At 44.4% G+C, this 20384-nt stretch overlaps 1 protein-coding gene across 7 annotated transcripts in view; it reads right to left on the bottom strand.

Annotated features, from left to right (window-relative positions):
- The window catches only part of LOC134342708 (zinc fingers and homeoboxes protein 3-like), a 126572-nt gene that overhangs the window by 51826 nt on the left and 54362 nt on the right, over positions 1 to 20384 (bottom strand). For 2 of the 7 annotated variants that reach the window (XM_063041151.1, XM_063041155.1), the window contains exon 2: positions 5336 to 5434. The exons of 3 other annotated variants lie outside the window; for them this stretch is intronic. The gene's annotated coding sequence lies outside the window, so the exon portion shown is untranslated. Of the gene's footprint in view, positions 1 to 592; positions 656 to 5335; positions 5435 to 20384 lie in introns of those variants that run through there. 2 more of the 7 variants (XM_063041152.1, XM_063041156.1) reach the window with 2 other exon arrangements.

Raw genomic sequence — 20384 nt, 5'->3', positions numbered from 1 at the left:
GACCAGAGTTGCACACAATGCTCCAAGTAGAATGATAGACGTTTCAAAATTAAGGATATCAAGGGATAGGAGGTTAGTGCATGAAAGTTTGGCCATGAGGTTCAGCCATGAATGATAGGGCAAGCACAAAGAGTTGAATATCCACAGGATCATAGACAAAAGAGCAGAATTAAACCATTCAGCCCACAGAGTCTGCTCCTCCATTCCACCATGGCTGATTTGTCCTTCTTAATCCATTTCCTTACCTTCTCTCCCGTAACCTTTGGCACCCATACTAATCATGAACCTATCAACCTTCACCTTAAGAATATCCAATGACTTCATAGCCATCTGAATTCCAGAGGTTCACTACCCTCTGGCTAAAGAAACTCTTCCTCATCGGTGTTCTATAGTGATGTCTTTCTATTCTGAGGCTGTGCCCTCTAGTCCTAGACTCTCCCACTATTGGGAACATCCTCTCCATGTCCACTCTATCTACGCCTTTCAATATTTGAGAGGTTTCAGAGAGAACCCCCTCCATCTCTCATTTCTATATCTAATCCCCTTAATTTTAATTGAAAATGTCAGCATGCAGGTATGTTACCATAGTTACCAGATCATCACATCACCTAGAGGCCTGGTACACTGAACCAAGGACATATGTCTGTATCCCATCTTGGAATTAGATATTGTTAGCTAAGTCTGTAAAGGAAAGAGCTAATTTCAGTAACAACAGTCACGAAACAGTCACAAAAGCACAATTCAGAGAAGAAAATCTGCCATACTTACCTTTGCTGGCCTGCAGGCAATTCAACAGCTACCTTAATTCAGGGGCCTCCCAGCTTTTTTGCCTTTCGACATTACACACTCGCCTTACCAGTGATGGCTACGTCTGGTGAAAGAATGAAATTGAACTGCTGCTTTCAGCTCAGTACAGTCACGGTGTCGACAGAGGCAGCTCACAAGCTATAGCACTTGGGCAACATGACAAGAGACCCTACCCCCACCTGCATCGGCCTGCTGTTGGTGTTAAACAGAAAACCAAACTTGTGGTCACGCAACTTACAACCGAGTGGCCCGCTGTGCAAACAATTCTGCGAGAAATGTTCACCCTCCCCCCCCCCCAAAAAAGCCCCCAGGAAACAGCAATAACCTATGGTCTAAAGAGTCGAAGTCTCAGTCACTCTTGAGTGGAACTGCCCTACTGCTCTTTTTACTCCAAGATGTATTGAGCTCTCCCTCCCCCGCCAAAACACAAAGACCCTTCTCAATCTTTGGCTGCAGTTAGAAACAACGGTGAGGCAGATCCCCACGTAACCGCGAACGTCACTATCCCCAACCCAAAGGGCCCCCCCAAGTTTTTGTTGGTGTTCCAAACATTACCATTGCCCAGAAATAATTGGAATTTTAACTGACATTCCCAAAACAATAAACACAACAGGAGTTAGCGAGAGAGGTGAAGGTTAGGGGCAGGGATCGTAGAAACACAAGCGGCAAAACGCCTTAAGGAAATAGAATGCAAACACGAGGAAATCTGCAGATGCTGGAAATTCGAGCAACACACACAAAAATTGCTGGTGAATGCAGCAGTCCAGGCAGCATCTCTAGGAAGAGGTACAGGCGACGTTTCGGACCGAGACCCTTCGTCAGGACTAACTGAAAGAAGAGATAGTAAGAGATTTGAAAGTGGGAGGAGGAGGAGGAGATCCGAAGTGATAGAAGGCAGGAGGGGGAGGGATGGAGCTAAGAGCTGGAAAGTTGATTGGCAAAAGGGATACGAGGCTGGAGAAGGGAGAGGATCATGGGACGGGAGGCCTAGGGAGAAAGAAAGGGGGAGGAAGCCCAGAGGATGGGCAAGGAGTATAGTGAGAGGTACAGAGGGAGAAAAAAGAGAGAGAGAAAGATTCTTTTAATAATAATAAATAAATAAATAACGGATGGGGTACGAAGGGGAGGTGGGGCATTAACGGAAGTTAGAGAAGTCAACGTTCATGCCATCAGGTTGGAGACTACCCAGATGGAATATAAGGTGTTGTTCCTCCAACCTGAGTGTGGCTTCATCTTTACAGTAGAGGAGGCCATGGATAGACGTATGAGAATGGGAATGGGACGTGGAATTAAAACGTGTGGCCACTGGGAGATCCTGCTTTCTCTGGTGGACAGAGCATAGGTGTTCAGCGAAACGGTCTCCCAGCCTGCATCGGGTCTCGCCAATATATAGAAGGCAGCATCGGGAGCACCAGATGCAGTATATCACCCCAGCCGACTCACATGAAAATGTTTTTATTTCATCCACACAAGAGAAAATGCTAGAAATCATCCGCAACATGTTCAAAACGCTGGAGGAACTCAGCAGGTCAGACAGCATCGATTGAAGGGAATAAACAGTTTTATAAATTTTGGGCCGACACCCTTCATCATGATGTTGTTCTTCTGCAAGTTTGATTCTTCTGCCTTTTGGATAAAGGTGGGAACTATTTCTGCATTTGCAGATGGTTTAAACACATAAGGGTTTACGTCTGAACACAAGAGATTCTGCAGATGCTGGAAATCCAGAGTAACTCAGGCAGTATCTTTAGAGCGGAATAAACGGTCGACATTTTGGGCTGAAACCCTTCATCAGTCCATGTTTATGCATGTTCAAAGTAAGTTCATTATCAAAGTACATATATGTCACCATATACAACCATAGGTTCCATTTTCTTGCGGGATACTAGAATCAATGAAAGACCAAACTCAACAGGAAGGACAACCAATGTGCAAAAGGCAACACTGTGAAAATTCAAAAGAGAATAAATAACCAAGCAATAAATATTGAGAGAATGAGACGAAGAGTTCTTGAAAGTGAGTCCATAGGTAGTGGGAATAGTTCAGTGATGGGACAAGTGAAGTTGAGTGAAGTTATCCCCTCTGGTTCAGGAGCCTGATGGTTGAGGGGCAATATCTGTTCCTGAACCTGGTGGTCTAAGCCCTGAGGCTCCTGTACCTTCTTCTTGATGACAACAGTGAGAAGAGAGCATTGGGTGGGGTGGGAGGGGGGGGGTTGCTGATGATGTATCTGCTTTCCTGTGCACAATTGGGGGGAGAGCTTTATCCAGGATCAACTGGTCCGTATCCACTACATTTTGTAGGATTTTCCACTCAAGGGTATTAGTGTTCCCATGCCAGGCTGTGATGCAGTCAGGCAATATACTCTCCACCACACGCCCATAGAAGTTTGTCAAAGTATCCCATGTCTTGCTGACTCTTCGCAAACTTCTAATGACAGGCGCTGCTGTGCTTTCTTTGTGAAACCTCAGTAACACATATACACGCACAGCGGAACACACACTACAAAGAGGAGGGTGCCCTCCTCCTTGCCTATCACCTCCTTCTAGTCCCCTTCCTCTTTCCCTTTCTCCCATGGTCCACTCTCCTCTCCTATCAGATTCTTTCTTCTCCAGCTCTTTACCATTACTTCCTATCACCTCCCATTTCTCACTTCAATCCCTCCTCCTCCACCCACACACCTACCTTCCCCTTCCACCTGCCAGCTTGCGACCTTGTACTCCTTCCCCACCCCGACATTCTTCTTTGCCCTCCTTTCTTGTCCTAATGAAGGGTCTTAGCACAACTCTTCATTCTCTCAATGGACGTCGCCTGGCCTGCTGAGCTCCTCCAGCATTTTGTATGGGTTGCTCTGGATTTCCAGCATCTACAGAATCACTCTTGATTACCACAAGCAGATTTTTTTTTTCCACAGCGCCCTTTCTGACTGAGAACAATTGCACAGCAAACTCCCAGATAGTGATCAGTTAGGACACAGCGGCCAATTATTTTTGCTACGTTCAGGCATTCTGTGACTAGTGGCTGGCACTCCAGCTGTTATCATCTACCTCAGAGCGGAAATGAACCTCACAGCCTCTCATCTGTGCACTTCCCAGCTGCACCCACTCGTGGTCACAGTTGATGGGCGGAGGGGGTGGTGCAGAAGACAGTCCCTCCATTTCACACTTAGCATAGTGAATTATTTTAAACTCTACACTAAATATCTTGTGGAAATTTAAAATTCAAATATCAAAATCGCTTATTGTCATTCTTCAGTACGGATGTAAAGAGGAACGTAATGATTGTAATTGCGGATCCGATGCAGCAGTAAAAGAATCACAATAAGGAACACAATAACAAAAAAACATAATAAATATACTGTAAATATAAAAGCAATCCTATAAAACACAATGTACAAAAGCCTTACGTCCCACTCCACCAGATTCAGAAACAGTTATTACCCTTCAGCCATCAAGCACCTGAACCCGGGTGGATAACTTCACTCACCTGAATTCTGAACTGATTCCACAGCCTACAGACCCACTTTCAAGAAATCTACAACTCATGTTCTCAGTACTAATTATATATTTATTAAAATTACTACTCTTTTTTTTGTATTTGCAGTTGTCTATTGTATTTCTTCGTTCTACTGTGAATGCCCGCAAGAAAATGAATCTCAGGGTAGTAAATGGTGATATATACGTACTTCTATAACAAATCTACTCTGAATTTTGAACTGTTTGAATGTGGCCATATATGTGTAAGATTTGCTTATATACACAGACTAATTGTATGTGCATAAAGTGATGGGGGACCAGGAGTGGTTGATGTGGACGCAGTGGGGTGGTGGTGGTGTTGGGTTAATGGGTGGAGATGCTGATCAGCCTGATGGCATGGGGGGAAGTTACGGTTTTTGAGTCTGGTGTTCCTGGTGTGCACGCTACGTAGCCTCCTTCCTGACGAAAGTGGGACAAACAGTCTATGAGCAGGGTGGGTGGGACCTTTCACGCTATTGCTAGCCTTTTTCCGGCACTTCTCTGGTATATATGTCCTTGATGCCGATAGGCTGGTGCCCGTGATGCATAGGGCAGTTTTGACTACCCTTTGCTGAGCCTGCCTTTTGAAAAATCAAAGTTAAAAATAAGTAGGGTGGTGTCCTCAATGAGAAAGTACACCAGCTTCACAGATTCAGCCCAAGCACTTGTCTTCGCATTCCTGATACAGCCTAGTGAACCAGTCAATGGACATTGAACCCATGAACACTACCTCACTACTTCTTTATTTCTATTTTGCACTACTTATTTAATTTAACACACACACTTACTTTCTGTAATTCAAATTTTTATATTATCATGTATTGCATTGTACTGCTGCCACAAAGTCAACAGATTTCACAACATATGCCAGTGATATTAAACCTGATTTGGATTCTGGCATGGTCAAGATGTTCAGTTGTTGTTCAGACCAAACATCAGAATGGGAAAGAAATGTGATCTAAGTGACTTTGACTGGGGATGATTGTTGGCGCCAGATGGGGTGGTTTGAGTACCTTAGAAAATGCTGATCTCCTTGGATTTTCATGCACATCAGTGTCTAGAGCTTACGGAGAATGGTGCGGAAAACGGAAGCCATCCAGTGAGCAGCAGTTCTGTGGGTGAAACAGCTTGGTAAGGAGGGAGGTCAGAGCACAATGACTAAACTGGTTCAAGCTTATAGGTGGGTGAAAGTAACTCAAACAACCAATTGTTACAACTAATAAAGTAGCCACTGAGTGCACCTATAAGTATAAACACATTACTTTCTCTGTATGTGTATTTTTATTACACTCTATTGGACAACAGAGTTGCTTGGTGTGCCTGCTACTTAGCAATGAAAAGTTTGCAGAGACATTATAGCAACAACCTAAAGCCTCAATATGTAGTTAGTACATTGCTTTGTGAATAACCCATTTTCATTAGTTGTACAGTATATTGTCTGTCTCAATCCATCCTACAGATAATACATGATGTAGAATCATAGTCATAGAAAAGTACAGCACAGGAACAGGCCCTTCCACCCATCTAGTCCATGCCAAACTATTTAAACTGTCTACACCCGTGGACCTGCACTATGACCAAAGCCCTCCAGACCCCTACCATCCACGTACCTATCTAAACTTGGCTTAAACATTGAAATTGAGCTCACATGCACCATTTGTGCCGGCAGCTCATTCCACACTCTCCGACCCTCTGGGGAACATAGCAGCCAATAGCTGTGCAGCAAGTTCCCACAACACAGATGTGAAACTGACCACAGAATCTACTCTGCTGTCTTTAAGCTGGCCTACCCTTTCTATCAGTTACTGCTTCTAGTCCCTCTCATCTCAGATCTCTATCTTGTTCCCCCCACAACCCCACCCCTTTCCCTCTTGTATAACTTATTTTACAAACGTTTGAATATTTCTAACAACTTTCTGTAGTGTCTAAGCCAGTACTCGATGGAGTTCAGGTGGGGGTGGGGGGGCATTTCATTGAAGCCTACTGAATACTGAAAGGCCTAGACAGTGTGCACATGGAGATGACGGTTTCATTCGTAGGAGAGTCTAGGATCTGATGGCACTGGGACCCGAGTCACCCCAGCCACAAACTGTTCCAGTTGCTACCATTCAGGAAATGGTACCGCAGCATAAAAGCCAGGACCAACAGGCTCCGGGACAGCTTCTTCCACCAGACCATCAGACTGATTAATTCATGCTGATACAACTGTATTTCTATGTTATATTGACTGTCCTGTTGTACATACTATTTATTATAAATTACTATATATTGCACATTTAGACAGAGATGTAAAGATTTTTACTCCTCATGTATATGAACGATGTAAGTAATAAAGTCAATTCAATTCAGACTAAAGGGATGTTCCTTTATAACTGAGATGAGGAAGAATTTCTTCAGCCTGTGGGTGGCAAATGTGTGGAATCTGTTGCCAGAGAGGGTAGTGAATGCCAAGTCATTGTGTGTATTTGAAGCATGAGTTGATGGTTTATTGATAGGTTAAGGGGATTAGGGGAGAATGGGGTTTAAAAAAAAACAGCCAAGGTTGAAAGGTGAAGTACAATGGGCCAAATGGCCTAATTCTGCTCCTTGCAGTCTTAAACAGTCTTCAGCTTGAACGTTTTCACTCAGTTTCTCTCTCCACAGTGCTGCCTGCCCCGTTGGGTAATTTTCAGTACTTTCTGCTTCTGTTGAAGGTTTTCAGCACATTGCAGATTTCTCGACGTGTTTTCCCAGCTGAAGGGTGAGTATGAGCCAGCACACCGGTGATCACTCCTCTGCACCTCTTCACAGCGGTGACACAGGAGGTTTTAGGCGCACTCAAGAAAGCAGATGGTGTCGCCGCAAGAAAGCAACACCTCTAATCTGCAGCACACCCTCAGCGCAGTCCAAATTTTCGCACTTAAAACCAAGTGGGGCCCGAGTTTTAGAATCTGCTGACTCAAAGAGGTGAGAATACGTTCAAATGAATGCAAAAGCAAGAAAATCAGAAAACCACCCCATCTCTCGTTCTTCCTCCTTTAACATCTGATATTCACATTTACAACCCAAAATACTGAAAGGAAAGAAAAGCAAAAGATATGGGGGGGGGGGAGAAAAATAGTTTTATAAGTAGATGGAGCTGCATGTTGGGATCTGCAAAGTCTGGCTAAAAATGAGGACCAAACTGCAGCACAGGACCTCATGTGCTTGGCAGCAAAGGCAGCCTAGCAACCCAGCTACGGTCTAGCCACTTCTCGTTGGAGGTCAAGCAAGCAGATAATGGGAGGGGAGGGCAGCTCAGAGAAGGTCTCCATCCTCCAAATACAAAGCAAGACAGGCAGCACTTGTGGAGAGAGAAATGGAGCTAGAAGATCATGTTGAAAACTTGTAAGGCCAAGGTCAGAGTATATATATATATGTCACTGCATACAACCCTGATATTCATTTTCCTGTGGTCATACTCAGCAAATCTATGGAATAATAACTATAACAGGATCAATGAAAGATCAACCAGAGTGCAGAATGCAATAAACTGTGCAGATGCAAATATAAATAAATAGCAAAAAATAAAGCACTACCTTTTGTAGGATTTTCCCTTCAAAGGCATTGGTGTTTCCATATCATGACATAAAGGAGCAGATTTAGGCCATTTGGCCCATCATGTCTGCTCCACCATTCAACCAGGGTTGATTACTTTCCCCCAACCCCATCCCAATCTCCCACCTTCTCCCTGTAACCCTTAACCCTTAACCTATTATGTTCACAATTATGAAAGTCCAAGTGAATGATCCATCGTGGCTTCCTCCTGAGATTCTTGCCAGAGCAGCCAGTCTTTAGCCAATTTGATTCGGTCCACATGCCACAGAGAATCACAGCACAGGAGCGGGCCTATGGCACATTACATCCACGCAAACCGTTTTTTGCTCATCTCCACCAATCCCATTTGCACACCTTGGGCTCAAAACTTAGGGCACCCCAATTGCAGAACAGTTAGCACAATGCAATTACAGCCAGGGAAGTCAGAGTCCAGAGTTCAATTCTGGTGTCCTCTGTAAGAAAGTTTGCACGTTCTTCCCACGAGCACGTGGGTTTCCTTTGGGTGCTCCAGCTTCCACCCACAGTCCAAAGACGTACAGGTTGGTAGGTTAATTGGTCATTGTAAATTGTTCTTTGACTAGGCTAGAGTTAAATCAGCAGGTTGCTAGGCAGCACGGCTCAGTGGGCCAGAAGGGCTTATTGCATGCTCTATCTCTAAAGAAAATAAAACAAAACAGTTACTTCCCCCAGATCATCAGGATGAACAACACCTCCAACCATTAACCCATCCCACCACCACTACACCCAAGTCAGTTAGTTCCCTCCTTTGCACCCTTCATCCCCCCGTTTAACTGTCACTTTACCCTCACACTTCACACGTCACTATCCTACTGTGTTTTCATGTGCCCTGCTGCTACCAAGAGAAGAGTCACTTTATCATTGCCTGTCAGTCACCTTATGTACAGATATTCTTGCACCTATCGTGTTTTTTCCATTGTGTTCTTTACGCTTATTGCGTCATTTTTTGTGTGCTGCATCAAATCCGGAATAACAATCATTTCATTCTCCTGTAATTTGGTGACCAAAACTGCACCAATACTCCAAATTAGGCTTCACCAACGTCTTATACAACTTCAACAGAACATCCCATCTCCTGTACTCAATACATTAAATCTTGAATGTTAGAACTGTGTCCTTCTATGCCTTGTGAGTGGCTGAAATGTCTACATGCAGCAAGGTAAATTGTGGACCTTCTTCCACTGATGACACCGGAGACCTGTGCTCCACAGCTAGTAGCACCTTTAGCCAAGCTTTGTCAGTACAATTCCAAAACTGGCATCTATGAGACAATGAGGAAAGTTCCCAGGAACGTCCTGCTCACAAAACACAGGTCAAATCTGACCTAGCTAATTAGGGAAAGTACAGCTACTTACTGAAAACCCCAAAAACAAAACCGCAGCTGTTGAAAAAAAGAGGGGGATGTACTCAGGAGGCAGGACAGCTCTTGTGGCAGCAGAAGATTCCAGATTCAGATTTACTTATCAAATATACATCGAAAAACATACAGTGAAATGCATTGTTTCCATTAGTAACCAACACATCCGAGGGTGTGCTGGGGGCAGTCCACAAGTACCGCAACATATTCCGGCGCCAACATACTATGTCCACGATGCTTAACAGAACAACAACAAGCTCCTCTGCCATCCTCCCACGCTCACACACCGACAGGCCTCCAACACCAGTCCTCCAGTCTTTGGCCCCAAACTCTCAAACCCAGAGCCTCTAACCTCCGGCCACTCCAGGAACTCTACTTGTGGCATTTCCAGGGCCCAAAGCGTTGTTATTTATCTATTTTTTCACTTAGGAATACACCATGGAGTAGGCTGCTCCCAGCCTTCCAGCCTTCCAGCCATGCCACACCAGCAATCCCACAACCCGAACCTAATCACAGGGCAATTCCACAATGACTAATTAGCCAACCCAGCACAGCTTTGGATGGTGGGAGGCAATCAGAGCACCCGGGGAAACCCACACATTCCACAAGATCATAGACTCCTTACGGAGGACAATGGGATTGAACTCTGAAACCTTGCGCTGTAATAGCATCACGCTAACTTCTACACTACCGTGGCGCCACTACCATCCATCCCACGATCCCTTTGCCCTACTATCGTCGGAAAGGAGACGCAGGAGCATCAGGACTAGGACTGTCAGACTGGGGGATAGCCTCTACCTTCAGTCTGTGAGTCTAGTGAACGGCCTGCCACATCGAGGCATCGTCACTAGGACAACGAGCTTGTTTGCTGTACTGTTTACCTGTGCTGGGCTTTGAATTATATTTTATTCACTTACTTGTGGTAACATTTTGTTTCATATGCTGTGTGTGAGGTATGTTTTGTGGGTGCACCGTGGTTCCAATAAGCTTGAACTTCAGTTAACATTTCAGGTTTCTTCACCTGGTTAAAACCTAATTTATTCATAATCGGCAAGGGAGTGACAGAAGGTAGCATTAACTCTGTTATCGAGTGGCATTTGCTCACCAATAACATAATGGCCAGTGCCCAGTTTGGGTTTTGCTGGAAACACTGACTGGAATGTGGTCGCAAAGTCAAAAACATGGACTCAGTAGCCAAACTCCAGAGATGACATCAAAAAATGAAGCATCAAGTGTGACATTTTTCCATGTCCTGCGGGTCAGAAGGTCAGGACACAAGAGATCCAAGGCTATTTTGATCCAAAATTGGCTTAGTGATAGGAGACAGAGGGCAGTAGTAGCAGGATATTTCTCTGATTATATGCTGTGGAGGGAATTTTGCCGGCATTTCAAAAGTTCAGAAAAGTTCAAAGTGAATTTACTATCAAAGTACAGTACTGCGTGAAAGTCATAGGCACATGTATGGATCTCGTATGTGCAGGCCCCTGTCCCCTGTATCGTAGTGTTTAGCATAACACTTTACAAGGGTTCAATTCCCTTCGCTGCCTGTAAGGAGTATGTACATTCTCCCTGCAACTGCATGGGTTTCCTCCGGGTGCCCTGGTTCCCCCTCACCCCCCACAGTCCAAAGATGTACCGGCTGGTAGGGTAACTGGTCATTGTATGTTGTCCCCCGATCAGGCTAGCATTACATCGGGGAAATTGCTGGGCAGCGTGACTCGAAGGACCAGAACTGCCTACTCTGCACGTTTGACATAGCTGGTGGGGGGGGGGGGAGGGGGAACGGGGACTTTTTTCCAGATGTTCCTCTGTGCTTTCATGTCCATCTCCATCAAATCAGAATTGTCCACGGCCCCTATTTAGCAGATACAATACCATTTTTCACCGGAAGGCTGCGCACACGCGGCACGCTGCTTCTCTCTCCTCCCGCCTTCTGCCTTGCTATTATAATTCTATTAAACAGTTCCTTAGTACGTTAAGTTGTACTCTTGACCTCACAATCTACTGTTGGATCCTGATAGTTTTATGATTAGAAGGTTCTTCAGAAATCAAGAATGAAGCACAAAACCTCTTGATTACAATCAGTTTATTAAGTGCTACAAGAGCAGAAACAAACAGGAAAGAGAAGCCAAGAGGACCAAAGGAAAAGGCAGTCATGTTGTCCCACAATCAGACTAAAGATAACACGAATTCCAGTTACAACAAATAACATATGGACAATGTCAGATAGAAGTCGTGTGACACCTGCTACTAAGAAGCTTCTAGAACATGGTTTCCAACATTTTTTATGCCATGAACCGCTACCACTAATTAAAGGGTCCATAAACCTCAGGGTGGGAACCCCTGTTCTAGAAAAATTTAGGAACTGCGCTGAAATTACTGGAAAATTTACTGAACTATTATAGGTGTAATATCCTGGTTAAGATCTCTACTGTGATGCCGTGGGATATTTTATTTAGTAGCTTTCTGTAAAAGCTGTGTATCCTGCTGGTAAAACGTTTGGTTTTGGCTAAAGATAAGGGGCTATGATATTCAACTTAGGAATACCAGGTCAGCCAGTCAGAATCGTGGAATTGGGAGAAGGTACTAGAGAGAGCTGGATGGAGAGAGATTTGTGACAGACACTGGTGGAGTTTGTGGTCTTTTGGCGAGAGATATGAAGAGAAGATCCAGAGATACAGCCATAGGATTCAATCCGATGGGAGGACACGATTGCAAGTACTTCGCAAGATGAAGGATTCCAAGATGGTGATAGGTGATGAGAATTCAGTACCTTGAGTAATGGGTACATTCAGCTTTTAGAAGATACAGGCTCCAATGGTCATGTGCACCTTTAGAGTGGCTTAACTGTAATAAGCCCTTTTATTTTTGATTTCTTTTTTATCTCTTAACTGTTTGATAAAACTGAAATGAGTAAATATACTTTCTTTATAATTTTATGTGGTGTACTATCTTTTATTTCTTGCCGAGTGATAACTGTGTATGGCCAGTATTTACACAGCATTCGCTCAATCGAAGTTCCTTTACTTAGAACATCCCAACTTTATTAAGAGGTGCAGTCGACGTTTCAGGCCGAGACCCTTCGTCAGGACTAACTGAAGGAAGAGTGAGTAAGGGATTTGAAAGTTGGAGGGGGAGGGATGGAGCCAAGAGCTGGACCGGTGATAGGCAAAAGGGATAAGAGAGGATCATGGGACAGGAGGTCCGGGAAGAAAGACAAGGTGGGGGGGGGGACCCAGAGGATGGGCAAGGGGTATATTCAGAGGGACAGAGGGAGAAAAAGGAGAGTGAGAGAAAGAATGTGTGTATAAAAATAAGTAACAGATGGGGTACGAGGGGGAGGTGGGGCATTAGCGGAAGTTAGAGAAGTCGATGTTCATGCCATCAGGTTGGAGGCTACCCAGACGGAATATAAGGTGTTGTTCCTCCAACCTGAGTGTGGCTTCATCTTTACAGTAGAGGAGGCCGTGGATAGACATGTCAGACTGGGAATGGGATGTGGAATTAAAATGTGTGGCCACTGGGAGATCTTGCTTTCTCTGGCGGACAGAGCATAGATGTTCAGCAAAGCGGTCTCCCAGTCTGCGTCGGGTCTCGCCAATATATAAAAGGCCACATTGGGAGCACCGGACGCAGTATATCACCCCAGTCGACTCACAGGTGAAGTGTTGCCTCACCTGGAAGGACTGTTTGGGGCCCTGAATGGTGGTAAGGGAGGAAGTGTAAGGGCATGTGTAGCACTTGTTCTGCTTACACGGATAAGTGCCAGGAGGGAGATCAGTGGGGAGGGATGGGGGGGAACGAATGGACAAGGGAGTTGCGTAGGGAGCGATCCCTGCGGAATGCAGAGAGAGGGGGGGAGGGAAAGATGTGCTTAGTGGTGGGATCCCGTTGGAGGTGGCGGAAGTTACGGAGAATAATATGTTGGACCCGGAGGCTGGTGGGGTGGTAGGTAAGGACCAGGGGAACCCTATTCCTAGTGGGGTGGCGGGAGGATGGAGTGAGAGCAGATGTACGTGAAATGGGGGAGATGCGTTTAAGAGCAGAGTTGATAGTGGAGGAAGGGAAGCCCCTTTCTTTAAAAAAGGAAGACATCTCCCTCGTCCTAGAATGAAAGGCCTCATCCTGAGAGCAGATGCGGCAGAGACGGAGGAATTGCGAGAAGGGGATGGCGTTTTTGCAAGAGACAGGGTGAGAAGAGGAATAGTCCAGATAGCTGTGAGACTCAGTAGGCTTATAGTAGACATCAGTGGATAAGCTGTCTCCAGAGACAGAGACAGAAAGATCTAGAAAGGGGAGGGAAGTGTCGGAACACATTTTAATTCCACATCCCATTCCCATTCTGACATGTCTATCCACGGCCTCCTCTACTGTAAAGATGAAGCCACACTCAGGCTGGAGGAACAACACCTTATATTCCGTCTGGGTAGCCTCCAACCTGATGGCATGAACATCGACTTCTCTAACTTCTGCTAATGCCCCACCTCCCCCTCGTACCCCATCTGTTACTTATTTTTATACACACATTCTTTCTCTCACTCTCCTTTTTCTCCCTCTGTCCCTCTGAATATACCCCTTGCCCATCCTCTGGGTCCCCCCCCCCCCCGGTCTTTCTTCCCGGACCTCCTGTCCCATGATCCTCTCTTATCCCTTTTGCCTATCACCTGTCCAGCTCTTGGCTCCATCCCTCCCCCTCCTGTCTTCTCCTATCATTTTGGATCTCCCCTTCCCCCTCCAACTTTCAAATCCCTTACTCACTCTTCCTTCAGTTAGTCCTGACAAAGGGTCTCGGCCTGAAACGTCGACTGTACCTCTTCCTAGAGATGCTGCCTGGCCTGCTGTGTTCACCAGCAACTTTTATGTGTGTTGCTTGAATTTCCAGCATCTGCAGTATTCCTGTTGTTTCCCAACTTTATTGTTTGGTTGAACTGCAAATTATACTGACATAATCAAGCCACCCCATCAGACACCAACAATCATTCCACAGTCAAAGTCACTTAGATCACATTTCTTCCCCATTCTGATCTTCGGTCTGAACAACAACTGAGCCTCTTGACCATGTCTGCGTGCTTTTATGCACTGAGTTTCTGGCACGTGATTGGCTGATTAAATATTTGCACTAACGAGGTGTATAGGTGTACCTAATGAAGTTGCCACTGAATGTGTTTCAGTTCACGTGACAATAATAAGCCAATCCCAACTCAAATTCCAGTGAGGCCAACCAATATTCTGAGTGAGCAACAAGTCATGGATAGTCAACCAGCGATTGGGAGTCAACCAAGCAGAGGATTCAACCAAGACCTCAACACCAGGAAAGGGGCAGACACTGAACAGCAAAATTAATGTAACATCTGAGAAATAGAGTAGATCAATCTGGCCTTTGGAGACCAACAGTGAAAATATTTCAGGATGATTTTTTTGGAATGTGAACAAAGGTTACAGTAGCCATTTCCACCATTAGCATCTTTATGAAAATATCGTGTCCTGCCCCATCGTCAGAGTGAATGAAATTAAAAGTCATGGAACGAGCAGAAAGGAAATACTGAGAATTTCAAGTTGATTCAGCTGCAAGTTTAGAATGAAACCACAATAATGTATTAACAAGCCTTGCAGAATTTCCCTAACATGCCTGCATTCCCCTACCTGAACAATACACTCTTGGGTTTACACAACAATTCATATAGAAACCAAAAGGAAGATGCATACATTTGACAATGAGATTCATCCAAAATACATCTTTTTCAGCATCTCAGTTTTTGCTCTCATATCTGATTTCTAGTGTTTTTTGCTTTGTTAAAACTCTGCTCAAAACTATTGTAGAGAATCGTTTCTGGTTGGTTTACTGACTTATGAGTCAGCCAAGTAGGATGGTGTCCAAATCACTTTTTGTCTGAAATGAATGAATATTCCCTCACTGGAATATGCTTCTAACCCGTCGCAGATGGAGCCAGGATTCTTCAGTGGTGCCCTATCCATGCCAAAGTCAACAACTGGCACAGAAAAGGGCAGGAGAGAGTGAGCGATATACTGCATTTCTAGGCATTTGGTCCAGTGAAATTCGATAATCTCCTCTATCCCATTGTAACAGCAACAGCAGATGGGAGAAAAACCATTCAAACTTTCAGCTTGCAACACAATACACACACTCTCCATTCAATGTAATCTGCTAGAAAAAGATGGAAACTCTATAATCTCAAAAATCCGTCTCCAAGCTCTTCATCTAACCAGATTTGCCAGTGTTGATCGCTGGGATCCTGATTAACGTCAGATGCAAGAGACTGTAGATGCTCTGCTTACAAAATGCCGGAGCAGCTCAGCAGGTCAGGCAGCATCCATAGAGAGGGATAAACAGGTGACGTTTCAGGCCTTCATCAGAACCTGCCAGTTTGTGCTCCTCCCCCTCCCCCACCTTCTAATTCTGCCTTCATTCCACTGTGTGTTTCAATGTACACGTGAGCTCATCTTAAATTAGCCAGAACATATTAGTCTGAGGGGAGATTTGATAAGAGTTTTACAAAATTACGAGGGGTATAGACGAGGTAAATGCAAGCAGTCTTTTTCCCCACAGAGGTTTGGTCAAACTACAACTAGAGGTCAGGGAATAAGGGTGAAGGGTGAAAAGTTTAAGGGAAACATGAAGGGAAATTCTTCACTCAGAGGGTTGTGAGAGTGTGGAACGAGCTGCCAGCTCAAGTGGTGCATGTGAGCTCAATTTCAATGTTTAAGAGAACTTTGGATAGGTACATAGATGGTAGTGGTATGGAGGTTGATACGAGTAGGTAGTTTAAATATTTCTGCATGGACCAAAGGGCCTGTTTTTGTGCTGTACTTTTCTATGACTGTATCACTCAAGATTTGTTTATTCTTGTTATTTGTTATTAACTGTTATTAAACAGTCAAAACATCAACTGTTTATTCCCCTCCATTGATGCTGTCTGACCTGCTGAGTTCCTGCAGCATTTTGTGCGTGTTACTATTGCGGTATGGCGTCAGTCTCACGCCAGGAAAGGCATCAGATCTAGCTGGAAGGAATTAGTCAATCTGCCACTTTCTGCCCACATTGACACCAACGTGTTTATCCTCAGACCTGCTCAGATTCAGATTCAGATTTATTTATCACACGTACATCGAAACACGCAGTGAAACTTGCTTGCGTAAATAACCAGAACATCCAAGGATGGGCTGGGGGCAGCCCACACGTGTCATCCCATCATAGTCAAAAACAGCTTACTCAGCATACATTCAGTTAATAATTTACCGTAACTTCCACCTTGCCCTTAAATCCACTTGATCCATCTCTGATGCCTCCCTCACACTTCTCGATCTCTCTGTCTCCATCTTTGGAGACTAAATGTCAACCACCATCTTTCATAAACCTACTGGTTCCCACTGTTATCTCGACTATATCTCTTCCCACCCTATCGCCTATAAAAATGCCATGCCCTTTTCTCAATTTCATCACCTCTGCCACATCTGTTCCCAGAAAGTGGCTTTCTGTTCCAGGACATCAGAGATGTCCTTCATCTTTCAAGAAAGGGGTCTCCCTTCTCTACCATTTATGCTGTCCTCAGCCACACCTCCTCCATTTCCCAAATATCGGTGCTCACCCCACTAACAGTGATGGAGTACATCCTGTCCTCGCCTACCAACCCATCAGCCTGTGCAGTTTCTGACACCTCTAAAGGGATCCTATCACAAAACCTATCTTTACTTCCCCCACTTTCCATGGGGATCGCTCCCTCTGTGATTCCCTTGTCCATTCATTCCCACCCCCACCCCCAACTGACCTCCCTCACCCGGCACTTATCTCTGCAAGCAGCTTATGTGCTACATCTGCCCATACACCTCCTCCCTCACCTCCATTCAAGGCCCTAAACAGTCCTTCCAGGTGAGGCAACACTTCAGCTGCAAATCTGCTGGGGTCGTCTATTGTGTCCAGTGCTCCTCCTCTACATTGCTAACACCAGATGCAAATTGAGGGACCACTATGTCAAGCACCTCCATCACAAAAGGGGCTTCCCGGTGGCCAAACATCTTAATTCTGATTCCCATTCCGACATGGTGGTCCACCACCAGGGTGGAAGAGCAACTTGTTAAATTCCATCTGGATAGCCTCCAAACTGATGTCATGAATATCGATTTCTCCTTCCGGTAAACAATTCCACCCACCCCTCCTCTGCCCCTTTACCTCTTCTCATCTGCCTATTACTTCCCCGAGTCCCTTCCTCCTTCCCTTTCTCCCATAGACTCCTCTCCTCTCCTATCACGTTCCTTCTTCTCCAGCCCTTGACTTGTTCTACCCACCTGGCTTCACCTATCACCTTCCAGCTGTCCTCCTTCCCCTCCCCTCACCTTGTTATTCCAGCATCGTCTCCCTTCCTTCTCAGTCCTGATGAAGGGTCTTGGCCTGAAATGTCCACTAGTTACTCATTTCCATAGATGCTGCCTGACCTTCTGAGCTCCTCCAGCATTTTGTGTGTATTGCAGATAATAATTACAGTTTGTCAAGTAGTGGACTGGCCAAAATATAACCACTTATTATTTATTTCTAAAACTGAGCAATAACTTCTGTTTATTTAGGATGTTTAAGGTGGTTAAGTGTCGTGTTATCAAGGTGCTATCAAACTATTCTTGACACTGGAACCAAAGGCAGCATTAGGTCAAAGGACTAGTTTTTACAAATCATCTCAACACAGAAAAAGACAGAGGTGTTTAGAGTCCTGGTGAAGGGTCTCGGCTGGAAACGTTGACTGTGTACTCTATTGCATAGATGTTGCCTGGCCTGCTGAGTTCCTCGAGCATTTTGTGTGTGTTATTCTAATCGGAGTCTCTTTTTCAGCTCATGAGTCAGTACAGGTTGTGCACCCCTTATCTGAAATCAAAAATTTGAATTTGTTTTGAGCATTGACATTTTGTCACCAATGGAAAATTCCACAATACGCTGGGAAGGTTGAACTGAAAATTGAAGGCAATTGTGAATATTCAGCAGGCTGGTTGCAAATTTAAGGAAAGGCATGGCCTTAAATTTTTAACGCGTCTGCTGATTATGAAAATCTAGCACCAGAACAAGTCTATGATGCTGATTGTTTTTATACGTTAAGTAACAGCATTAAATTTTAAAGTCCTGCTGATGAAAATCTAACACCAAAACAAGTCTACAATGTTGATTGTTCTTATACATTATACGTATCCTAAAATAAAGTAAAATCCAAATAGAGTATACTGTAACCTTTTAATCAAAGCGCAGCATCGTAGGTGGAGACTGAAAGCCTGCCGTCGTTTGTTGTTGTTCAACAACTGATTCAGGTTTTCTCCTGATGCTGCTGTGCTGCTCTTTTTACTCTGCACACATTATATTGTCATTACATTAATGGCATGTAATCATTTTTAATATTAAGTACTTACGAGTGACGAACAAGTGTAAAGAGAAAGACTGCTTACTGGTAGCACATAAATTCAGAGTCAGAAATGATAGCAATCCCAAGCTATCTCATTATATATTCCAAAATATATAATGGGGAGGCGTGGTACTGTAGTAATTAGCACAATGCTTTACAATGCCAGCGACGCAGGTTCAATTCCCACCGCTGCCTGTAAGGAGGTTTGCACGTTCTCCCCATGACCGAGTGGGTTTCCTCCCGCAGTCCAAAGACATACCAGTTGTTAGGTTAATTGGTCATTGCAAATTGTCCTCTGATTAGGCAAGGGTTAAATCAGGCAGTGGGGGTGTTGTTGCTGAGCGGTGCGGCTCGAAGGGCTGGAAAAACCTACTCCACGCTGTATCTCAATAAATAAAATTTTAAAATCTGAAAAAAAATCCTGAATTCTATACACTTCCAGACCCAAGCAATTTGGATAAGGGGGACGCAAACTGTATCAGCCAAACTGACTATGATTTTGCAATCTTTTGGGAAGACTGCAAAAGAAATAGGTTACCTCAGTGGCGCAATCCAACAAAAGCGTACTAACTCAAAGGAGAACTACCCTAACCAGCTCCTTCAGACCGACCAGTATCTTACCACTAAACTGAAGCTAAACCCCATCAACCGTCTTCATGCCTAGAAGCATTTTTCCATTAGCAGTGGATGCTCTGTGGTTATAAATACAGTAGCATTCATCCCTTTTTAGCAGAGATCAACGATCAACTTTATTTGCTATATACATTTACATGTTTTAGGGATTTGCTGTGGTGTGTTGGGGCAACATTCACAATGCTAAAGAATAAAGAATTATATAAAAGTTAGAGGTTAAAGAGTAGATATATAATAAGCATAAATATCAGTATGCATTTACAATGTAAACAGTGGTTTAAAGTGTTTACAGTGAATTGCAGTGATAGAAGGGATGGGGGTCTAACTAGAATGGTTCATCAGATTAACTGCCTGTGGGGGAAAAATAATTAAGACAGCATGAAGTTTTTGTTTTAATACCCTATAGCGCTGTGGAAGATGCAGTAAGGCAAGGGTTAAAGACAAAATTCAGGTAATAACAGCCCAGGGCAGTTATAGTCAAATGAGACATTTGAAGTGTGAAATGTCGACTGTACTCTTTTTCCGTAAATGTTGCCTAGCCTGCTGAGTTCCTCCAGCACTTTGAGAGTGTTGCTTGGATTTGCAGACTTTCTCTTGTTTGTGATTTGAAGTGAGACTACTGGAGACACCTCTGTTGCCTACAGGTGAGACAGGCGGGAGTGACTGGCAGGGTGTACCCAAGCCAGACAAGTGAGGCTCCATAGTTAGACCTTTCTAGAAAGGTCTTCTTAAAACATATCAAGACACAAATGCTGGAGGAACTCAGCAGGTCAAGTAGCATAAATGGACAGTCGATATTTTGGGCCGAGACCCTTTGTCATCAAGACTTCCAGGACATTTGGATTTCCAGCACCTGCAAACTTTTTCGTGTTTCTTAAAACATAGCAGCCCTTTACACAATAAAAGGTGCTAGAGACAGACAAGATGAGATGAACGGAAGGATGGAGACCACCTCAGTAAATATATTTAAGACAAGGTTGGAAAGGTTTTTGCATTGTAGGGGAATTAAGGGTTATGAGGAAAAGGTGGGTAGGTGGAGATGATCAGATCAGCCATGATCTTATTCAAAGGCGGACCAGG

Source organism: Mobula hypostoma, chromosome 2 (genome assembly GCF_963921235.1).
Source record: "Mobula hypostoma chromosome 2, sMobHyp1.1, whole genome shotgun sequence".
Taxonomy (NCBI): Eukaryota; Metazoa; Chordata; class Chondrichthyes; order Myliobatiformes; family Myliobatidae; genus Mobula; species Mobula hypostoma.
This window is presented reverse-complemented; position numbering and strand designations above follow the sequence as displayed.